The 17,654-nt window shown below is 38.3% G+C and overlaps 1 protein-coding gene across 4 annotated transcripts in view; it reads left to right on the plus strand.

Moving 5' to 3' along the window:
* The window catches only part of FHIT (fragile histidine triad diadenosine triphosphatase), a 1,361,197-nt gene that overhangs the window by 167,506 nt on the left and 1,176,037 nt on the right, over positions 1-17,654 (plus strand). For all 4 annotated transcript variants that reach the window (XM_070576974.1, XM_070576975.1, XM_070576976.1 and 1 more), the window contains one exon: positions 11,245-11,289. The gene's annotated coding sequence lies outside the window, so the exon portion shown is untranslated. The remainder of the gene's footprint in view (positions 1-11,244; positions 11,290-17,654) is intronic.

Here is a 17,654-nt window from a genome sequence, read left to right on the forward strand (position 1 = left end):
TTATATTACTGATTCATGTGTGTGCTCCCTCCCTGCTGGGTCACCCGTCTGGGCCAGGCCACAGCTGATTATGGGCTCTCTGGAGAAGCAAAGGCTTTCGCTCTAGGAGGAATAAAGTGTAAGTAGCTCCTAGTGTATTGTTGCCATCAGATTTGGGGGAAGATGGCTGAATAGGGATGACTATTGTGAAACAGTCCATCTGACAACAGATACCCATATTCACATATAAATATTTAATAGATGCAACAAGTACCAACACATCTCTACTACCCCTGGCCCTTGGGCCACGTGTAGTCTTCTTAATTCTGTGTATATCCCTTAATCTACTTAAAGATTAACAATTCGAAAACTGTATCTGTGTTGCTTCATCTCAAACATGCCAAGATATTAATATTATGGTGTCAAAAAAAGTGGTGGCCATTTTCTCAGTGATGTGCTTTTTAACAAAGTAGATGGTCCTTTTCCCTATGGGGTTCAATAAAACTATTGTCATTTGGGGTGGACAAATAAATTGGTCCATAAACTTATACATTTTTCCTAAATTGCTCTTTGTGCAAAATAAGATTTTCGCTGACCCTACTGATTCTCAGGAGTACTTCCAATCCAACATTTAAACAAGAAAAAAGGCTAAGAAATTCTCTGGTTCTGTGAAACTCGATTTAGGTAAAGGGTTATGGTAGATGCTGGTAAAATTGTTGTGCCTGAGTTTTGTGAAGCAATGAATGTTTTTATTGTGATTCAGCGAACGTTTTAGGCCATGCACAATAATCTAACTTTTACATTTTATTTCTTTTGAGACAGTTTTAATCCAAAGCAAGAAATTAGCTTTCCCATAACATCGTGCTTTTAAGACCTTCTTGCACTGATTCTTCATAAAAATCTAGATGAAATACTGCCATCAAAAAAGGGCTTAATTTGTCCAAATTAAAGGGACAAAGGGGAGAGTGAGGTTCCAGTATACTCCTTTGAATTTTGCAAATGGCTTTTCCATCCTGAAAAACCTGAAGTATTATTCGTAAAGACTGCAACCCACGGGAACTTACTTCACTCTGTTACTCCTTCCTCTCTACCGTAAGGAATGCTGCTTGGCTGCTGAAGGAGAGCCTGGCTTTCAGAAGCATCTTCAATTTGGTAATGTAACTCTTTCGAGTGCTGCAGTAGCCCACAGTCAGAACTCGCTCACAATAAAATTTTGGAGAGGCCTAGGGGACAGGGAGCAAAATGTAGTAAGAACAACTGTAAGAATTAAGTTTAGGACTTGATTGGTTTCCCTATATAGGTAGATTTCCCAGTAAGGGCTTCACCAAGTGTCTAAAGAAACCTCTGCCTAAAATCTTGGAAATTCTGGTGTTTCTTACTAGCTACAAGTGTAGGTTTTGTAAAATAGCAGTGTTAGTAGGAGTGAAACTGAGCATTTGATCCGTGCTAGGTACCACTCTAAATGCTTTTCATAACTTCTGTTTTAGAAATTGTAGCCCCATATCTATCGCCTTTATGATTTTTGTCATGTTCTCATATCTTTACTTCTTAATTTTTTAAGCGAATCCTTTTAAAATTATTATGAAAAAATTTTAAGTACACAAAAGTAGAGAGAATCGTACAAAGAATTTCCATATACCCAGAGCATAGATAAGGCAAGCTTCATGGACATGCAGCCTGTGTAGTTGTACGGCACTCATGGCTTATTAGGACCCCACATTTGGTTTAAAACTCTACTGCCACTGTTTCAAAATTCTTAATCATTTATGAATAAGAGGCTCTGCATTTTTACTTTGCACTGAGCCCTGCAAATCATGTAGCCAGTCCTGTGCCTAGAGTCAATAATTATGAAGATTTTTGCTACATTTTCTTCATCTATTCCCTTTTATTTTTCTTTCCGCCCCCTCTTTCTTTATCTCTCTTGCTTGCTTTCTTCTGAAGTATTTTAAAACCATTCCCAAACCTCCCTTCCCTTTACTCTGATGTACTTCAGAATGTAGCTCTGAAAAATATGGACACTTTTGTACTTAACCACAATGCCACTATCACATCTAGCAAAATAAATTGATTATTTGGTATTCTCTAATCCCTCTTCACAGCCACACTTCCCCAACTGACTTGAAAATGTCATTTACTGTTTTTCTTCTTTTTTTTTTGTCAAGTTCAAACAAGGTCTGTACATTACATGACAAATGTCCCTTAAGTCTACTAATCTAGAGAAATCCTGCCTCCATTCCAGCCTTAGACTTGTTACAGAAACAGCGTCCCGTGTCCTATAGAAGGTCCCAAATTTTGTTTTTCTGTGGTGTTATCTAACTTGTTCCTCCATGCCTCTTGCTTCTTATACTGGAAGTTATCTCTAGATTTGACTTAGTGTAAGTGATCTTGGGGAGAAGGCTTCATAGATGGTGCTCGGTGCTTCCTACTGCATTCATCAGGAGGCACCTGCAGTTTGGGACCACTGTTAGTGATGCTAAGATTCATTAGTGGGTTTGGCAGGTGACAGCCTGACCATTCCATTGTAAAATTCTCCATTAATTTTTCAGACAGTCATTTCTTCTATTGGTGATTGTTACTAAGTCAATTATTTCATTTCATGATACAAAAATCATGATTTTCTGCATTTGTTATTTCTTTACATTTATTAACTAGACTTTTTCTGTGAAGTTTACTTTCTCTCATCAACTTGGACTATTTGGACCCCACTTTCTCTTTCCCTTAACTTAGATTTGTTCTAAGCAATTAGTTTGATGTTCTAGTTATATATATTTTTAATATGCTTTGAATTAAACACGTAATTATTAAAATAAAAAGAAAGCCACTCATAAAATCTAGTATCATCTGTTATATCCCAGTGCTGTATGCACCAGGTTTTGGGAAACACTCTTATTTTTCCTGCTTTACAGATAAGGAAACCAAGAAAGGCACAGCCAGGCCAAACAACATTCCCTGGGTGGATCTTGGACTGGAACCTAAGCGCTTAGATGCCACAGCCAAGTTGTAACCACCCCAGTCTCATAGCACTTTTCAGGGTGGCCAAAGTTTTGTATATAAAAAAGGGAGGCTGATTTTTGAGGTGGGACCACGAAAATGGTTTTATAATGGCAAGCTAGTAAGAAAACCCCCAAGCCTCAGATAGTTGATCTGTGTTCTCACTTTCAGCTCGTCCCGCCTCCATGACCCGTGTGATTTTATTGCGCTTACAAGTTTGAATCAATAATCTGAGTATATTAGAGCCTAGATTGACCTAATAAACTTCTCAAACTTCCCCAACATAATGCTTTTGTAGTTTTGATGAAATATAAATTCAAAAAAATTAAAAAATAAAACTTTTTTCCTTTTCTTTGTAATTGCTAATAATTTAATACTTATCTCCATAAGACAACAGATGGAAACCACTATTGTTGTTTTTAGAAAGGAAAGACTGTTGCACAAACCAGCCTAGTCAAGGCAGAAAGCTAAGTTTACTTCAGGCCAATTGTTACCTAGCCCTTGAATCACAAGAGGAACTTTAAAGTGCCTTTGTGTAGTCCCTCTACCATGATAGGAACATTTAGTTACAAAACTTAGATGCAAAAATTTTGAGCATTGTCTCTGACTGTTTCGTTTGATTTGCCTTTCCATAGCAGTGAGATTAAAAGTCACACTGAAGACCTGGAGGGGTTTTATCTGTTGGAACACGCATGTTTAACATTACCTAGGAGCCAAAGGAGTGAGGTGGAGGAATAAGGTGGAGCAAAAGAAGAACCTACCTTCAAATTTAGTTTTTACTGGGGAAATATCAAATCACCACTGTCTGACCGTGACCTCTTCTTGGATAATACTGAGAAAGAAGATAGAAAGATGTTAGTTAATTCTGTGTCCTTCAAGGAATTTTAAACTCTTAGGAGTAATTTAGTCTAATCTCTTCAATTTCCACATGAGGAAACTGAAACTCAGCTAGGTTAAATAATTTATCCTGAAATTAACAGCTAATTAGTTGCAGACCTAGATTAGAGCTTTTGATAGAGCTAATGGTTTTTCTCTGCTCTTTCTGGTTTTGCTGTACCAGAAAGGGGGTGAGATGAGAGGGGAGCTTCAAATCTTTGGGCTGACACCTGCGGGTGGATGAGGGAAGCCAAAGAGACTCTTAGGTGCTCTGGGCTCAAGGTGGAGAATATACACGTTATGGTATGTGTATACCTGTGAAGATTCACCTGCTAGTATGTCTCCTGTTCCTATTGCTCTAAAGTGGTCTCTGAATCCTTACCATCCACAGAAGACCTCTTCAGCAATCCTAATGTTAGAAGGTTCCTGACTCCAAGAGAGAACTATCAGAAGATTAAAATTGAAACTGTAACCTTCACATGGACAAGCTACTGTAGCATATGAACTTCTGTGTTTTCAGCAGTTAGCACAGTCCTTGCCTATAGGAGGTCCTTAATATATACTTATTTAATGAATAAATTGATGAAATAATAAAGCAGCTACAGTTTTGGACTTCCCTCACTCAAATTGGTAGTAATTTGGTTGCTAGAGATCTCCTCTTAGGTTTTGTAGCTTAAAAATGTTATGCCCAGATGCATAAAAATGATGCTCCTTGATTCACTCACTTGCCATGAGCATCTGAGCAGTTAGCTCCCAATGACCTGGCATGCCTTGATTTATTGTTCATTTGACTTAATTTACTGAAGGTCACTTTACTCTATTTTTCTTCCAGAATTCTGGCTGCATCATGGTTGGTGGTGTGGGGACTGGAATTGGCCACCCCAAGATATGTCTCTTTGGCATGATGATTATTTGAGGCTCGTTACTTTGCAGACAGGAAAGCAACTGAGAAGTAGAATTTTCTTACCCTTTGTAAGAGACATTTACATTGTAAAGGAACTCTCCATCTGTAAAGATATCTCCCTCTCTACCAGGAAGAAGGGGAGATGACCTTGTCTCTAGAAACTCTTAATCAATATCAAAGGCAAGGACTTAAATCTGCATTTGTTTATTGTGCTTGTCTGGTAACCTCCTGTAACTGACTTCCCTCCCCCTCCCAACATTGGCATTTCTTTAAGGATTAAGCATCTTTCCTTAGGCTAGGAACTGATTGCTGCGCTCACCTGTGACCACCCAGCTCAAGACAATAGACTTGCTTCCTGCCACGCCCTCCGAGATAGCAGACCACTATCTGCTGTGTCCGTCAAGCGCTGTGGTGACGGGCAATCTTGTGACTATTGTGGGAGGGACATTTCAATCACATGTGAAACACCCCGTTTGGGGGTATATAACCACTGTGTGTGCCCCACTTCTTCGGTGCCCTTTCTTCCTTTGGGAAGAAAGGCCCCGGGCCATGGTCCTCATAAAGCTTTATTTAATTTCCTCCTGCTATTCTGTCTCAGGTGAATTTAATTCGTTCTCTGGCCAGATGAACCCAGGTAATGGAGAGGAAGGGTCTTCCTCCCCTACAGTGGTGATCCCCAGAGAATAAATTCCAGGTGATGGCTCTCAGTCATCTTAGGACTGCCTCTTCAATATAACTTTCGTGTAGTAAACATAGGCCCTTAGGCTGATGATGACATTTTGTGGACAGGCTGCAGTGACCTGTAGTTTTTAGAACTGTAATTGGATTACTTACAGGAGAGCAACATTCTAAACTGTGGGTAGAATATGTCCTTGTTTCTGAGAACTCTGGAAAAACCAATTTAAACAAAACTCTATACCTTGATTTCAAAAACTTGGGCTTTTATCTGGGATGGAGTTAGGTTAAAAAAAATGTTTAGGGCTATTTAACAGATTTCTATGTCTTTAAGAAATATATGCAGATTAGTAACAAAGGAATCAACAAGTTTGGAGGACGAGACACTTAGGCGGAGTTCCACCTTTCCGGCAGTTGGGCCACTCTGATTTGCTTGCCTCAGGATTTGCTAAAAGTGTTTATAACAAGTGTGGCTCCAGATTCTGGGTGGTAACTTGTAAGGCCTTGTGACTGCATGTTAATGGAGACTCTGAAAAGCTGTCTGAATTTCACAGTGATAAATTTAATGACTTCTGTTTGTGTATCATTAACAAGCTTCTGGTGGTTACCAAAACTTGTAAACAAAGTCATTTTGCCAGTGCAGATAGTGTCTTTCTAGACCTGAATATGACCTTGAATTAAAACAAACAACTTTTGCTTATAGTTCTTTTCTGTTGAACTAGAGTAACATTGAGATGGTGTCGAAGAAAGTCACTCCTCTGCTCACAACCTTGCAAGGGGTCTCGATTTACTCCAAGTAAAAGCTCAAGTCCTTTTTCAATGGACAAGGAGGCCCTTCTCCTTACCCAGGATCCTTCCTCCTCTGCGCTTCTACCCTTTTACTCAGCCTCGTCTCTCACTCTCCTCCAGCCGCGTGGGCTCCCTTGCTATTCCTCAAACATGCCTGTCATAAGGCCTTTGCCCAGGCTTTCCCCTTTGTCTGGAATATGCTCCCTGCTGGCATACAGCCCACCTCTCCTTTAAGGTAACCTTTTCAATGAAGCCCACTAAACCCACGATTTTTAAAATTCCGACTGCCCTTCCATCTTCCTGATCCCTTTGAGGCTGCTCTATTTTTAATTTTTGTCTTTAGCATCAAACTGCCCAACCCACCCTTTAATTTAGTCACTTATTTTGTTTATTGTTTATTATCTGCCTCCCTGTTGCCATAATCTAAGCTTCATGAGTACAGGGGTCTTCATCTTCTTTCTTCAGTGATATGTGCCAAGTCCCTAAATCAGCTTTATCCAATAGAAGTTTCTGTGATGACGCAAAGGTACACGGTAGACAACTAGCCATATGTGTTAATTGGGCACTTAAAATGTGGTTAGTGCAATAAACCCTGAATTTTAATTTGTTTTAATTAAAATTAATTGAAATTTAAATAGCCACATGTGGTTAGTGGCTACCTATCATATTGAACAGTACAGATTTTGAAAGTTTATTTATTGAATGAATGAACGCCTAGCTCTCTAGATTGGTGCTTCTTACACTTTAATATGCAAAACAATCGCCTGGATTTCTGTGGATCTTGTTAAAAATGCGGATTCTGCTTCAGGAAATCTGGGGTGGGGGCCCAAGATTTTGTTTGTTTCTTTTTTTTGAGGAAGACTGGTCCTGAGCTAACATCCGTGCCCATCTTCCTCTACTTTATATGTGGGACGCCTACCACAGCATGGCTTTTGCCAAGTGGTGCCATGTCCGCACCCGGGATCCAAACCGGCGAACCCTGGGCCGCCGAGAAGCGGAATGTGCAAACTTAACTGCTGGGCCGCTGGGCCGGCCCCAGATTTTGTGTTTCTAATATGGTGTCCTAGGTGATATCTCCTTATACTTTAAGCATGAAGACTCTAAAAGACTAGTCCTGCCTTGCATCTTGCCTTGCTTCTAGTTTGTGTGTTTACTGATGTGGGCCAGATTGGTTCTTCATTTCCTGGCCAAGAGCGATTATTAAAAATTACCTGTTAGACCCAAATAACACCCCCAGGCCCAAAAGACTACAAAAGGGAGCCATTTATTCCCTTATCTGTGATAAGAATATGATTCTCCTTGTCTCTTTTCCCCCTAATTTGGTTGAATTCAGTTGTGGTTAATTTAGAATTTTTTTCCTTCTATTCTGGTTGCTTCTATGTCAGTTTGTAGCTGCCTAATGTGCCCACTTGACTTGCAGTCTGTTTTTCCAGGTCACTGAAGATGTGTGCTAGTTACCCTTCACAAAGAATTTTCAGTGGTGCTGGACTACTCAGTTCTGCATCCTTCTATTATCTGGGATAGTTGGCTAAATCAAGCTCCCACAGTAAAAAAAAAATCTCATCAATCTTTTCCATTGTTATAATCACATTGTTCATCTACAGAATAAACATCACCCAGTTATTCCTTAGGGAGGAGTTTAAATCTTGTTCATATGCCTTGCATTGCCACAAATCTGTGGTTGTTCTTCTTAATTATCATGTAGTCTTTTCCAGGTGGATTTTTGTCAGAGTGGTAAATCTTGGTGCAGATCAACTTTTAGGTGTTGTTAGTATTTAACAACAATTAAGATACTGATGAATATATGTAATATTGCCTGATTTGTCATTTCCTTATAGGCTCTTCACAAATATATCAAAGGCACAATTTACAGTATCTGTCAGGAGAAAAAGGATAAGATCATCTTAAAAATTTAACTTTGTTTTGTTTTCCTCAGAAGAGGATGAGGAGTGGGTGTGTATTTGAACTCTTCTGACAAAGCCCCAGGCTGGTCTTCCAGCCTTTTCTGCTGTGGCTGTGCCTGGCCTGGGCCTGCACAAATGTTCTGGTACCTCGGTACTACTAACTGGCCCTCAGCATGTCCTGGTTTTTGCTCATTCTCTTTCCTCTAGTTGGAATGCCCTCTACCAAATTCCTGCACTCTCCCTACAACACCACCACCTAAAGACAACCTTTTAAACACTCAAGGCTGATAACAACAATCACAGTAGTAGGTAACATTTGTTGTCCACTTTTGTGTACCAGGCACTGTGCCAAGCACTTTACATATGTTGTCCCATTTGATCCTCACTCACTACAATGCTCTGAGCCAGGAGGTACTGTCATCCTTTTGCAGATAAGGAAACAGAGGCTTAGAGAGGCCAGGAAACTTGCCAAGTTCACATAGTTAGTAAGTAAGGGAGCCTGGGTTTCAGCCCACGCTGTCTGAATATAGAATCTTTTCTCCTAATTATTAGGACATACTGCCCAGATTTCTCCTTCTCCCTGGGACTTCCCTCCTTTCTCTTGTTTGATATGAGGCAAATGACATTAGTGCATTATCCTGGTCTACATCTGAACTCCTGGCTCTCTCCCAGTCTCCTCATAGCTCCTTATACCTACCAGTGCCCCTCCCCTTTTGTTATAGGGTGATGTGGTTGTCCTCCCTGCTCCACTGCCTTGGAGGCAGGGAGGGGCATATTTTACTTATTTTTGTATCCCCAGTGTTTTCATGAATTGTGGAAAGCTATCTTGATGTGCCCTAATTTGTGTTTCTATCCAGTAAATTTTCCATAATAATGGTGGAACTTGTTATATGCTTACTTCATCATCATGCAGGAGGGGAATCCTCAGTGTACTGTATTTAAATATAGTAATACAATTGGGTAGACTCAGCTGATTTTAAAACATTTTACAACCCAACTTTACTCCTCTGAAGATGAGCCCAGGGCTCTGCCAAGAGCTTTAGGTGCCTCGTAGTTTAAAACAATGGTCGGTTGCATGTGTGCTGGTAAGTGTTTAACCACTGGTTCTCCAGGAAAAAAAATGTGTGTGTTTATTGTAATTTTTATTGTTAATAAAGGATGTGTAGCCTATAATTGATAAATAATAATAAAATAATCACTACTCTTTATTGTAAACTCCAGATGGCCAATAGATTCCCATACAGCACTTTTGCTGATTTTGTCAAACTCTTAATATCCATAGCCAGGCTATGTGTGCAACTGATGAACAAGTGCAATTCTGTCATAAATATTGTCTAATAGTTTTAAATACTGGAGAATATATCATTACTTTTTTTGTTCCACTCAGAATATAACAGTTACAGACATGGCACACTTTAAGTTTAATCTACGTATTCTCCATCACGCTCAAAGCGACAAAACAATATCGAGCCTTGATTTGTAGCATTTGCCAATTTGGCTGATTTGAGAGTACCAATGTGACTTTACTGAAAGTGGAATTGGGAAGAGATGCACAGTAGCACTCCACTATACCGCATTTCCAGCATACAAATACAATAAATGCAAATAACCTTAAGAGTATGGATCATAGTAAAAGAATTAGGAAGAGGTGAACTTTGTATTTTTATTACCTTTTATGAATATTTTAATTGTAAGTTTTATATTATAATTTACATAATTATATAACCTTATTTAAAATAATGTCTGTGTTTAACAACTTTGTTGTTATTAGTGCCATTGAGTCAATTCTGTCTCTGAGTGATGCTGTGTACAGCAGAGAGGAACCCTGCCCAGTCTTTTTGAGCCATTCTCTCACCTTCTGATGCTATATCAGACAATGCTCCACTGCTATTCATAGGGTTTTCATGGCCAATTTTTTCAAAGTGGGTGGCCGGGTCCTTCTTCCTAGTCTGTCTTAGTCTGGAAGTTCCACTGAAACCTGTCCAGCGTGGGTGACCCTGCTGGTGTTAGAAATACTGATGGCATACCTTTCAGCATCACAGCAACACACAGCTGCTGCAGTATGACAACTGACAGACGGGTGGTGCGATTCAATGAGATTGCTGAATCTTAACAACTAGACCACCAGAGTTGGCTGCAAACTAGCTTGTAAAATTCCTGAAATTTAACAATGGGCTCTTGTAAGCCTAGTGGTGGCCCCAGCACACCACTGGGTCAGTCCGACTCAAAAGAGGTATTTGGTTATCAGACGTGGGTGTGGGGAGGACAAGTCTTGAATTCCAGTTCTACCTTTTACTTTCAGTTTATAGATCAAATTACCTACTGTTTGTTAAAGCATACTGTAAGTTATAAAGTATTTTATAAGTCTTAAAATTTCCCAGATCAGGGAAGGGTGAAAAAAAAGTGCAGCTAACGTTGTTGGGTCCTCTCTTTGAGCCAGGCCCTGTGCTAAGAGATTTACTTGCATTATCTTCCTGGATTTCTTCGGACATAAGTTCTACGATTACTTTCATTCTATAGAAGGGAAAACCAAGTCTTGGAGGGAATCAGGCACGCTGCTTAGTGCTAGAGGTGAGACTCAGACCCATTCCCTGGAAACACTCAAGGCTTCTGCTGAGGAAAGCAGAGATAACAGGAAGAGAAAAATGGCAGATGCAGAGTATGAAGCAGGCTCTTTTATCATACTTCTGTTTTCTCTTCTTCCTTATTCTTCTTGTTGATGTAGGTGTGGTGGTGGGAGAATATCCCTTTCTTCCTCCTGAATTTAAAATCATTCCATGGTTGTCGCAGAATAACAGAAAGTGCATAAAAGTATAAAAGTAAAAATAAAAATGACTTCTGATTTTATCACCCAGAGGTAACCAAGATTTTAACTTTTAGGAGTATGTATCAATAAAATTTTATGTGCATAACATATAAAATTTAAATAACATATAATATGGTAAATATCAATGTATTCTTTCATTTATTTAACAATTATTTTTTCCATTGTTATTTCCTGAGTTTGGAAAGGGTAATCCTTTTGAGAGCTGCAACCCTTGGCTATTTGGAAAATAAAACCTAGGGGCTGGAACTATGGAAATAGAAGCTACCTATAATCATCACATCTTATTCTTTTTATTGCAGCCTTTTCCCACTGAAGATAGTTACCAGATATATTAACAAGCACACGTGAGTAATTTGAGCTTAACTTACATTTTCTACTTTTCTATATCCCTTGGTGGATGGCAAGTAGGAGAGCTAACGTATGGATGATAAATTCAGTATCTACTTCCTGGATTATTTCATATTTGATTTAACATTGAGGATACTTGCTGTATTTCTATGCCTGATCTATAAATCTAAATTCTTCAGAAGTCTGTTTGTTAGAGCCTTGTTGATAAAGAAGATGCAGTTTTCACATCAAAAGTGCTTATCTGTCAAAAGAGGAAAGCAAACCAAAATTCATACCTGGATTCATGCTAGATCTTCACACATCCAGCACTGTGGAGATGCCCGTGAAGAACAAAATCATATGGAGTGACATTTGGTCACTGACCTGACTAAAGGTTCTTCTGGGGCCTTTAATCTACTGCGGCAACAATCATATTTGACCACAGTCAGTGAAATGTTTCCCCTTTTACCTTCGGTTATGCAACCAGTGAAATCATTTAATAAGCTCTGTCCTACAGCTCATGATATATAAGTCCTGTGTGGTTTCGCCTAATAAATCCTTATCCCTGTCTTGATCTTCAGATGTCTAACAGGTCATAGTACACTCTAAAGGAAATGTTTTCAGGTTTTGCGCGTAAGATTATGTTGCTTATTTTCTTATTTAAGATGGTTAAGCTGTATAGAGATGGAAAAATAATGTCTAACTGAGAAGCAGAGAGAAGGTGAAGAAGGGCTATTTTGTATTGACAATTGCTAAATATAGGCAAGGTGATGTTTAAAACGTTATAATCTTTACAGCTTTTATAAACACTGTCTTGAAAACAATGGCATACAGTATGGTTAGGGCTCAAAGAAGAAAAGCTGTCTCTTGTACATTAATCTAAGTTGCTCTGTAAAGACTGTTTCCCAAGAAATTGTACTGGTTATTAACAGAAGCGATGTCTAGTATATTTATTTTGTGGCATATTATTAGTAGCAATGATCATATTTCATTTTAAAGATAAATTTTAAAAATCGTAAAATTTATTCTTTTGAAATATTTTGATAGCTTGATTTAAATTACAGTTTTGTTACAATATCTATTCAGTTGGCATTGTTAGAATATTCCAGCTTTATATATTTAGTGATAACTAGCTTCTTGACGATCTGTTTTTCTTTCTTTATATAGTTTGTTCTACACATGTAACCATAAACCTATAATTATATATACTTTTTTCCTTAAAAAGAAAAAGAAAAGCCAGATGGAAGCTCTTCCTTCCAGAAATAAAACAGCCTCACCAGAGAATTTAAAGCTTCGTAGAAGTCTTAGCTGTGCCTCTTTGAAAACCTAAGTGTAACAGTTTTCTAGTGTTGAGTGGAATAAAGTTAGAATTTAGAGTTTGCATCTCTATTCTTTGATTAGGTTTTCTTTTAGAGAGAATAGGGTCGAATTCCATATAAAAATGCTTAGTATTATATATTTTTATAAAAATGAGTCCTTTGGAGTTTAGCCCTGTCACTCCTTTTTCCTCCTCAGAAACAGATTTACAACTTGCTCTGTGTAGGTCATGTGCAAAGACACTGTAGATGACAAAATATAACCCTCGTCTGCAGCACTATCTCCTCTACTGTGTTTGCATCATAAATTTCATTTAATAAGATATGTCTTGTTATCCCAGTGTTTTCCTAATTTATGATTGGCTTTTCTAATACTGTCCAAGATGAAAATCATATGAATAAATGAAGATGTTATCTTAGACATTCCTTTTACTCTTATGCCTGGAGACGAGGTAGTCTGACTTGAACAGAACCAGAAATGACAGCTTTTCTCTGAGAGTTCTGAGCAGGAATGTGAAAGAGGTACATGGGAGCCAGCTCCTGGAGAATGTTTAAAGCCATGGAGAAAAGAGTCTCCTTTTGCATTAAAACACCAAGGTATAAAGAGAGTTAAATGTGTTGCATAGCATCATACTACGCAGAGTATGAGTGTGAAAGAACCTACAAGGCACTAAATTTTTGAAATCTCATTAGATGTTGCTATAACAGCAATTTCTGTTCCCACATACAGTAATCTATTAGACTTCTAGTCAATATATTGAAGAGACTCAAAATATACTTATTCATTGGTCTTATTTTTAAAATGTACTGTTGGCTTGCTCTTGCTTTCCTCCCTCCCACCTCTTGCATGCCCCTACCAGACATAGAATAGTACCTTATAAGATTTGAAGGAATAAAAAAGAAAATAACAGAACTGAACCATTTTATATTGGGGACTTGCCAAAATAGTTTTAAATCCAACTGATAAGGAAAAGTTCTTTATAACCAGTGTCAACTGTTTAACTAATCTCGAATATATAACGTTACAAAAAATATACAGACAATACATGCGTATAGTTAATTATGAGGTAGATGTGGGTACATTGTAGCTGATATATCAGGTATTTTATAGATTAAAAAAATAAGTACACAGAGCCCTTTTAAGGAAGATTTTTCCTAAGGAAGACCAGTACAGCCTAATTTTTCTACTATGTAAAAGCGGAGAAACCAAACTTCAAATCAGAAATTGTCATTTAATTTAATTGTTCATGCTTTATTTATTCCATTACTGTGAGGATGACTGCTGGTCTGTCTAATTTAGAATCTCAGTGCTACTCTGTCTAGTTTATTATCTTTAAGGTTTATCAGCTGTGCAATCAAGCTGAACTATTTGTGTTTTACTGAAGATAGACACACTGAAAGAGAATGTGGGACCTCGGGGACAATGGAACTAGTTATAACAGATTTAAACGAGAACACATATTAGACCCATGCCTGAGAGAAGGACCCCCTCCCCCCCAAAAAACACTCTGTGATTTATAATTTATTTTTAGTTTTTGCTAATTTGGTTTGGGAGCAAAGGGAAGAATATTGGAAAGATTCCATTTTACCTTTTCTCAGTAGCCTTAAAAATTTGCTTTGAACTTTCATTGCTAGAATGACATATCATGTTGATGGACTATTCTTTGTGGATATCTGACTGACCAACAATTTCATGGGCCTTGGGAGAGATTTGTTTCACAGTTAAATCCCCTCTGTGGCTAAACTTAGGAAAACCAGAATTAAATAACTATTTAGAGAAAATAAAAATGGGATATTTATCTCTCCTTCAAACTAACGTGAGTGGTAAATGTGCAAGACATTTAAATTCCTTAACAGCAAGTTGCTTTGCCATTTGCTCACAAATAAAAGTTCTACAATTCTCCTGCATATTTTCTAAATTGAAAAAATCCCCAAACTTTCTTTTTCCATGATTAGTCATGTATATCCTAGTGCCTTATTGATTAGGGCCTCTTCTGGAGTTAGGCAGACAAATACATATTTAAGTCCTGGCTCCATCACTTCCTAGCTGGACGAATTTGGAAAAATTACTTACTCTCTCTCAGCCTCAGTTTTACAGTCTGTAACATGAAATGATAAAAGTATTTCCCTAAATGATTGTTTTGAAGATTAAATTAGATAATGCATATATACTGCCTGGTTCATAGTAAATGTTCAGTAAAGAATTGCTGTTACTTTTATTACTGTTATTAATTTGTCTTAGAGCTCAAGTCCTATTGTTGAATTTCAGTAGAGCTGTTGTTATTGGTTCCTCTCATATCTTTTTTCCTTTTTGGTAGACTGCCCAACTTCGAAATGTGCTTTGTTACCATCTTTCCCAATATTTTGTGACAATTCTTTTTTTTCTGCCACTTCTGCATGAGGCAGGTGTTCCTTTTCAATATCTGCTGATTATTCTGAGAGATATTATAGATTAAATCAATGTCTTTATTGAAGATAATACCCCCCCATTATGAAATTCTTCACAATGTTATTTCAGCGAATCATTTGTTCATTCATTCATTCTTTTGTTCATTTCCTTGACGTCTCTGGAGCATATTAGATACCAAAGTGACAAAATTGAATGACTCCTGGACCCTGTCTTCAGAGAGTCTAATGCACATCCTGCTATGTCCCTAATCATAGCTGATGAGCATGCAAGTTGTACAAGTGATACACCTAATTCATAGAAAAGAAAAAAACAAAACTATCATAGGAAATAAGGTCTAATTTTTTCAAAATTTGTGTTATCAGCCTTCATGATTCTTGAATGTGTCCAGAAATCCCCTTAAGAACTTCCATAACTGTTTTTATCAGCTCATATTCTAATTAAACTTGTTTTCCTTTCAACTAACATCCAAAATAATTAAAGCACACACACATTATTATTTTGCAGTGTTGTCATTTGCTTGTTTTGCAATAGCGTTGTTTTTGTGATATTTTACCCTTTCATGTGTACAGGTCGGCTTTTGTGGGAAAAGTCTGGGTGTCTATACCGATTTGTGATTTGTTTCTGTATTCCTATCAGTGTGCAGACTTTTAAACAGATCGTGTTTATAAATTGCCTGTGTGCCTCATATGAATTTGCCTTTAGTTTGCACACACACAGAGAATTCACACATAGAGGACTCCTCTAGGGAGCCAAGTTTACGCTCAATGGCTGCTCTGAAAAGACAGGTGCTCATTTTATTAGTGATAGAGCCATGCAGCTGAGGGTTCTTGTGCACTCTGCTGCTCTAAATCAGATTTCTCACAGAAAGAATTGTTGAACAGACACAAAGTGGTTTCCTTAGACCTGGATAGCTGCAGGCTCTTATCCATAAATGGCCCATTATCAGTAAGTAACTTTTAGGAAATTAGGCAGCATAAATTTATTTTTGTTTAAGCAAATAGTTCCTAAATGATAAGTTCCCAAATCCCCTGCATCTTTTCAACAAGGCTTATACTGAAACAAACATTTCTTTGTCCTACTGTGTTTCTTTGTTCCACTTTCTTGTTTTACTGTTTTGGAAATTTGGTACTTATTTTTGTTGTTTCCTGTTTTCCACCCTGGGGATATACTCTTTATTAGTTTTTAAAACTTATGTTCCATTAATCACCAGATTTCCATTAATCATTCATCACCTTCCCTTTTCCTCCACTTCTCATCCCTCTGTCTTTATTCTACCCACTTGCTTCTTACTTAAATTATGGTTAATGTGATTAGAGGCCTTGCCCAGGAAATCAGGTGTCTTATGAGCTTTCAGAGAATTTCTTTAAATGTATTTACAGCTTTTATGAGAGCACATCCTCTTTGGACCTGCTTCCTTCTGTTTGAAAGAGGCCTGTACACATGGCATAGATGTTCACAGAGGCCTATGAGAGCAGACAAGTGAAGGAGCAATCTCAGAAAAGTTATGTCTTTGAACAAGTTAGCAAATAGTCTTCAACCCTTACTAGATAGACGAAAGTTTTTAAAAAGGAAAAAAAGAAAGTCCTTTTGAAGATTTGTATTGTTTCTCCATGCTTTGACCAGTGCCAGTCCTTGGAAAGTGTTACCGAACCTGAAGTGAGTTCGCTCACCCGTCGCGCAGCAAGCCAATCTCTGACACCGGGTGTGGTGGAAGAAAGTAGGAATTTTATTTTTGCACAGCGCTGAGCAAGGAGAGAGGGCAGCTAACGCTCAAATCCCAAACTCCCCGAAAAGCTAAAAGGAAGGGTTTTTATTTGGGGTTTTAGGTAGAGGAGGAGGAGCATACGGCCTTGCTCGGCGGAGCTTTCCCACCAGCCTGTCTTTGGCCTTGAGACACTTACAGAGAGGAGGAAGCCTGTGACCTTTCTGGTCAGCAGCTTTCCCACCAGCCCATATCTCTTTGCGGGAGGGGATGGTCCAGGTGCTTGTCCTTGACGGTGTCTGTTTCCATGGAGGATAGTGGATTCTGGAGCCAGGAAGCCAGAGAGTAAGCAGGGAATGAATGTTTTGGTTTTAACCCCGTATATGCTGGGTTTAATGTGGGGAAACTGATATCAGGGTCGGTATCAAAAGTTCTGGCTTCTTTATCTGCTTTTCATCCCAATTGACCCTCAAGGAAACAAGTAAACGTTTGCCAACAGTAACTATGTTACCAGAGACCTAAAGTAGAATACAAAGTTGTGGGGGGGGAGGCTGGGGAGAGAGAGATTGAACCACATTCTTTTATGTCCTTCACCTGCTTTCTTTTCTAACAATGAAGAGTAGAACCATTGCACTGTATCCAACTGAAAGCACAAAAGTGTTAATCTGAACCAAGTTCCAGAGTGCTGGTTTGTTTTAAAGCAAAGAAACAGAAAGCCATAGTGACATTCCTGACGGCATGCCTCCAAGTTCTTAATGTAATTACTTCTTGGTTCCTGAGATGTGATTAATTAGATGAAAAGAGATCAAGCGTAATCTAAAAGGATATAGAAGATTTCCTAAATAGGAGTGACTCTGGGCTTCAGAGCCATGACAAGAAGTCACTAGATTCAGGGACACAAACATCTCCACGAGCCCCTCGTTATGGCTGGAAAACCTCTTGAAAGTTAACTCA

Source organism: Equus przewalskii, chromosome 15, assembly GCF_037783145.1.
Source record: "Equus przewalskii isolate Varuska chromosome 15, EquPr2, whole genome shotgun sequence".
Lineage (NCBI taxonomy): Eukaryota > Metazoa > Chordata > Mammalia > Perissodactyla > Equidae > Equus > Equus przewalskii.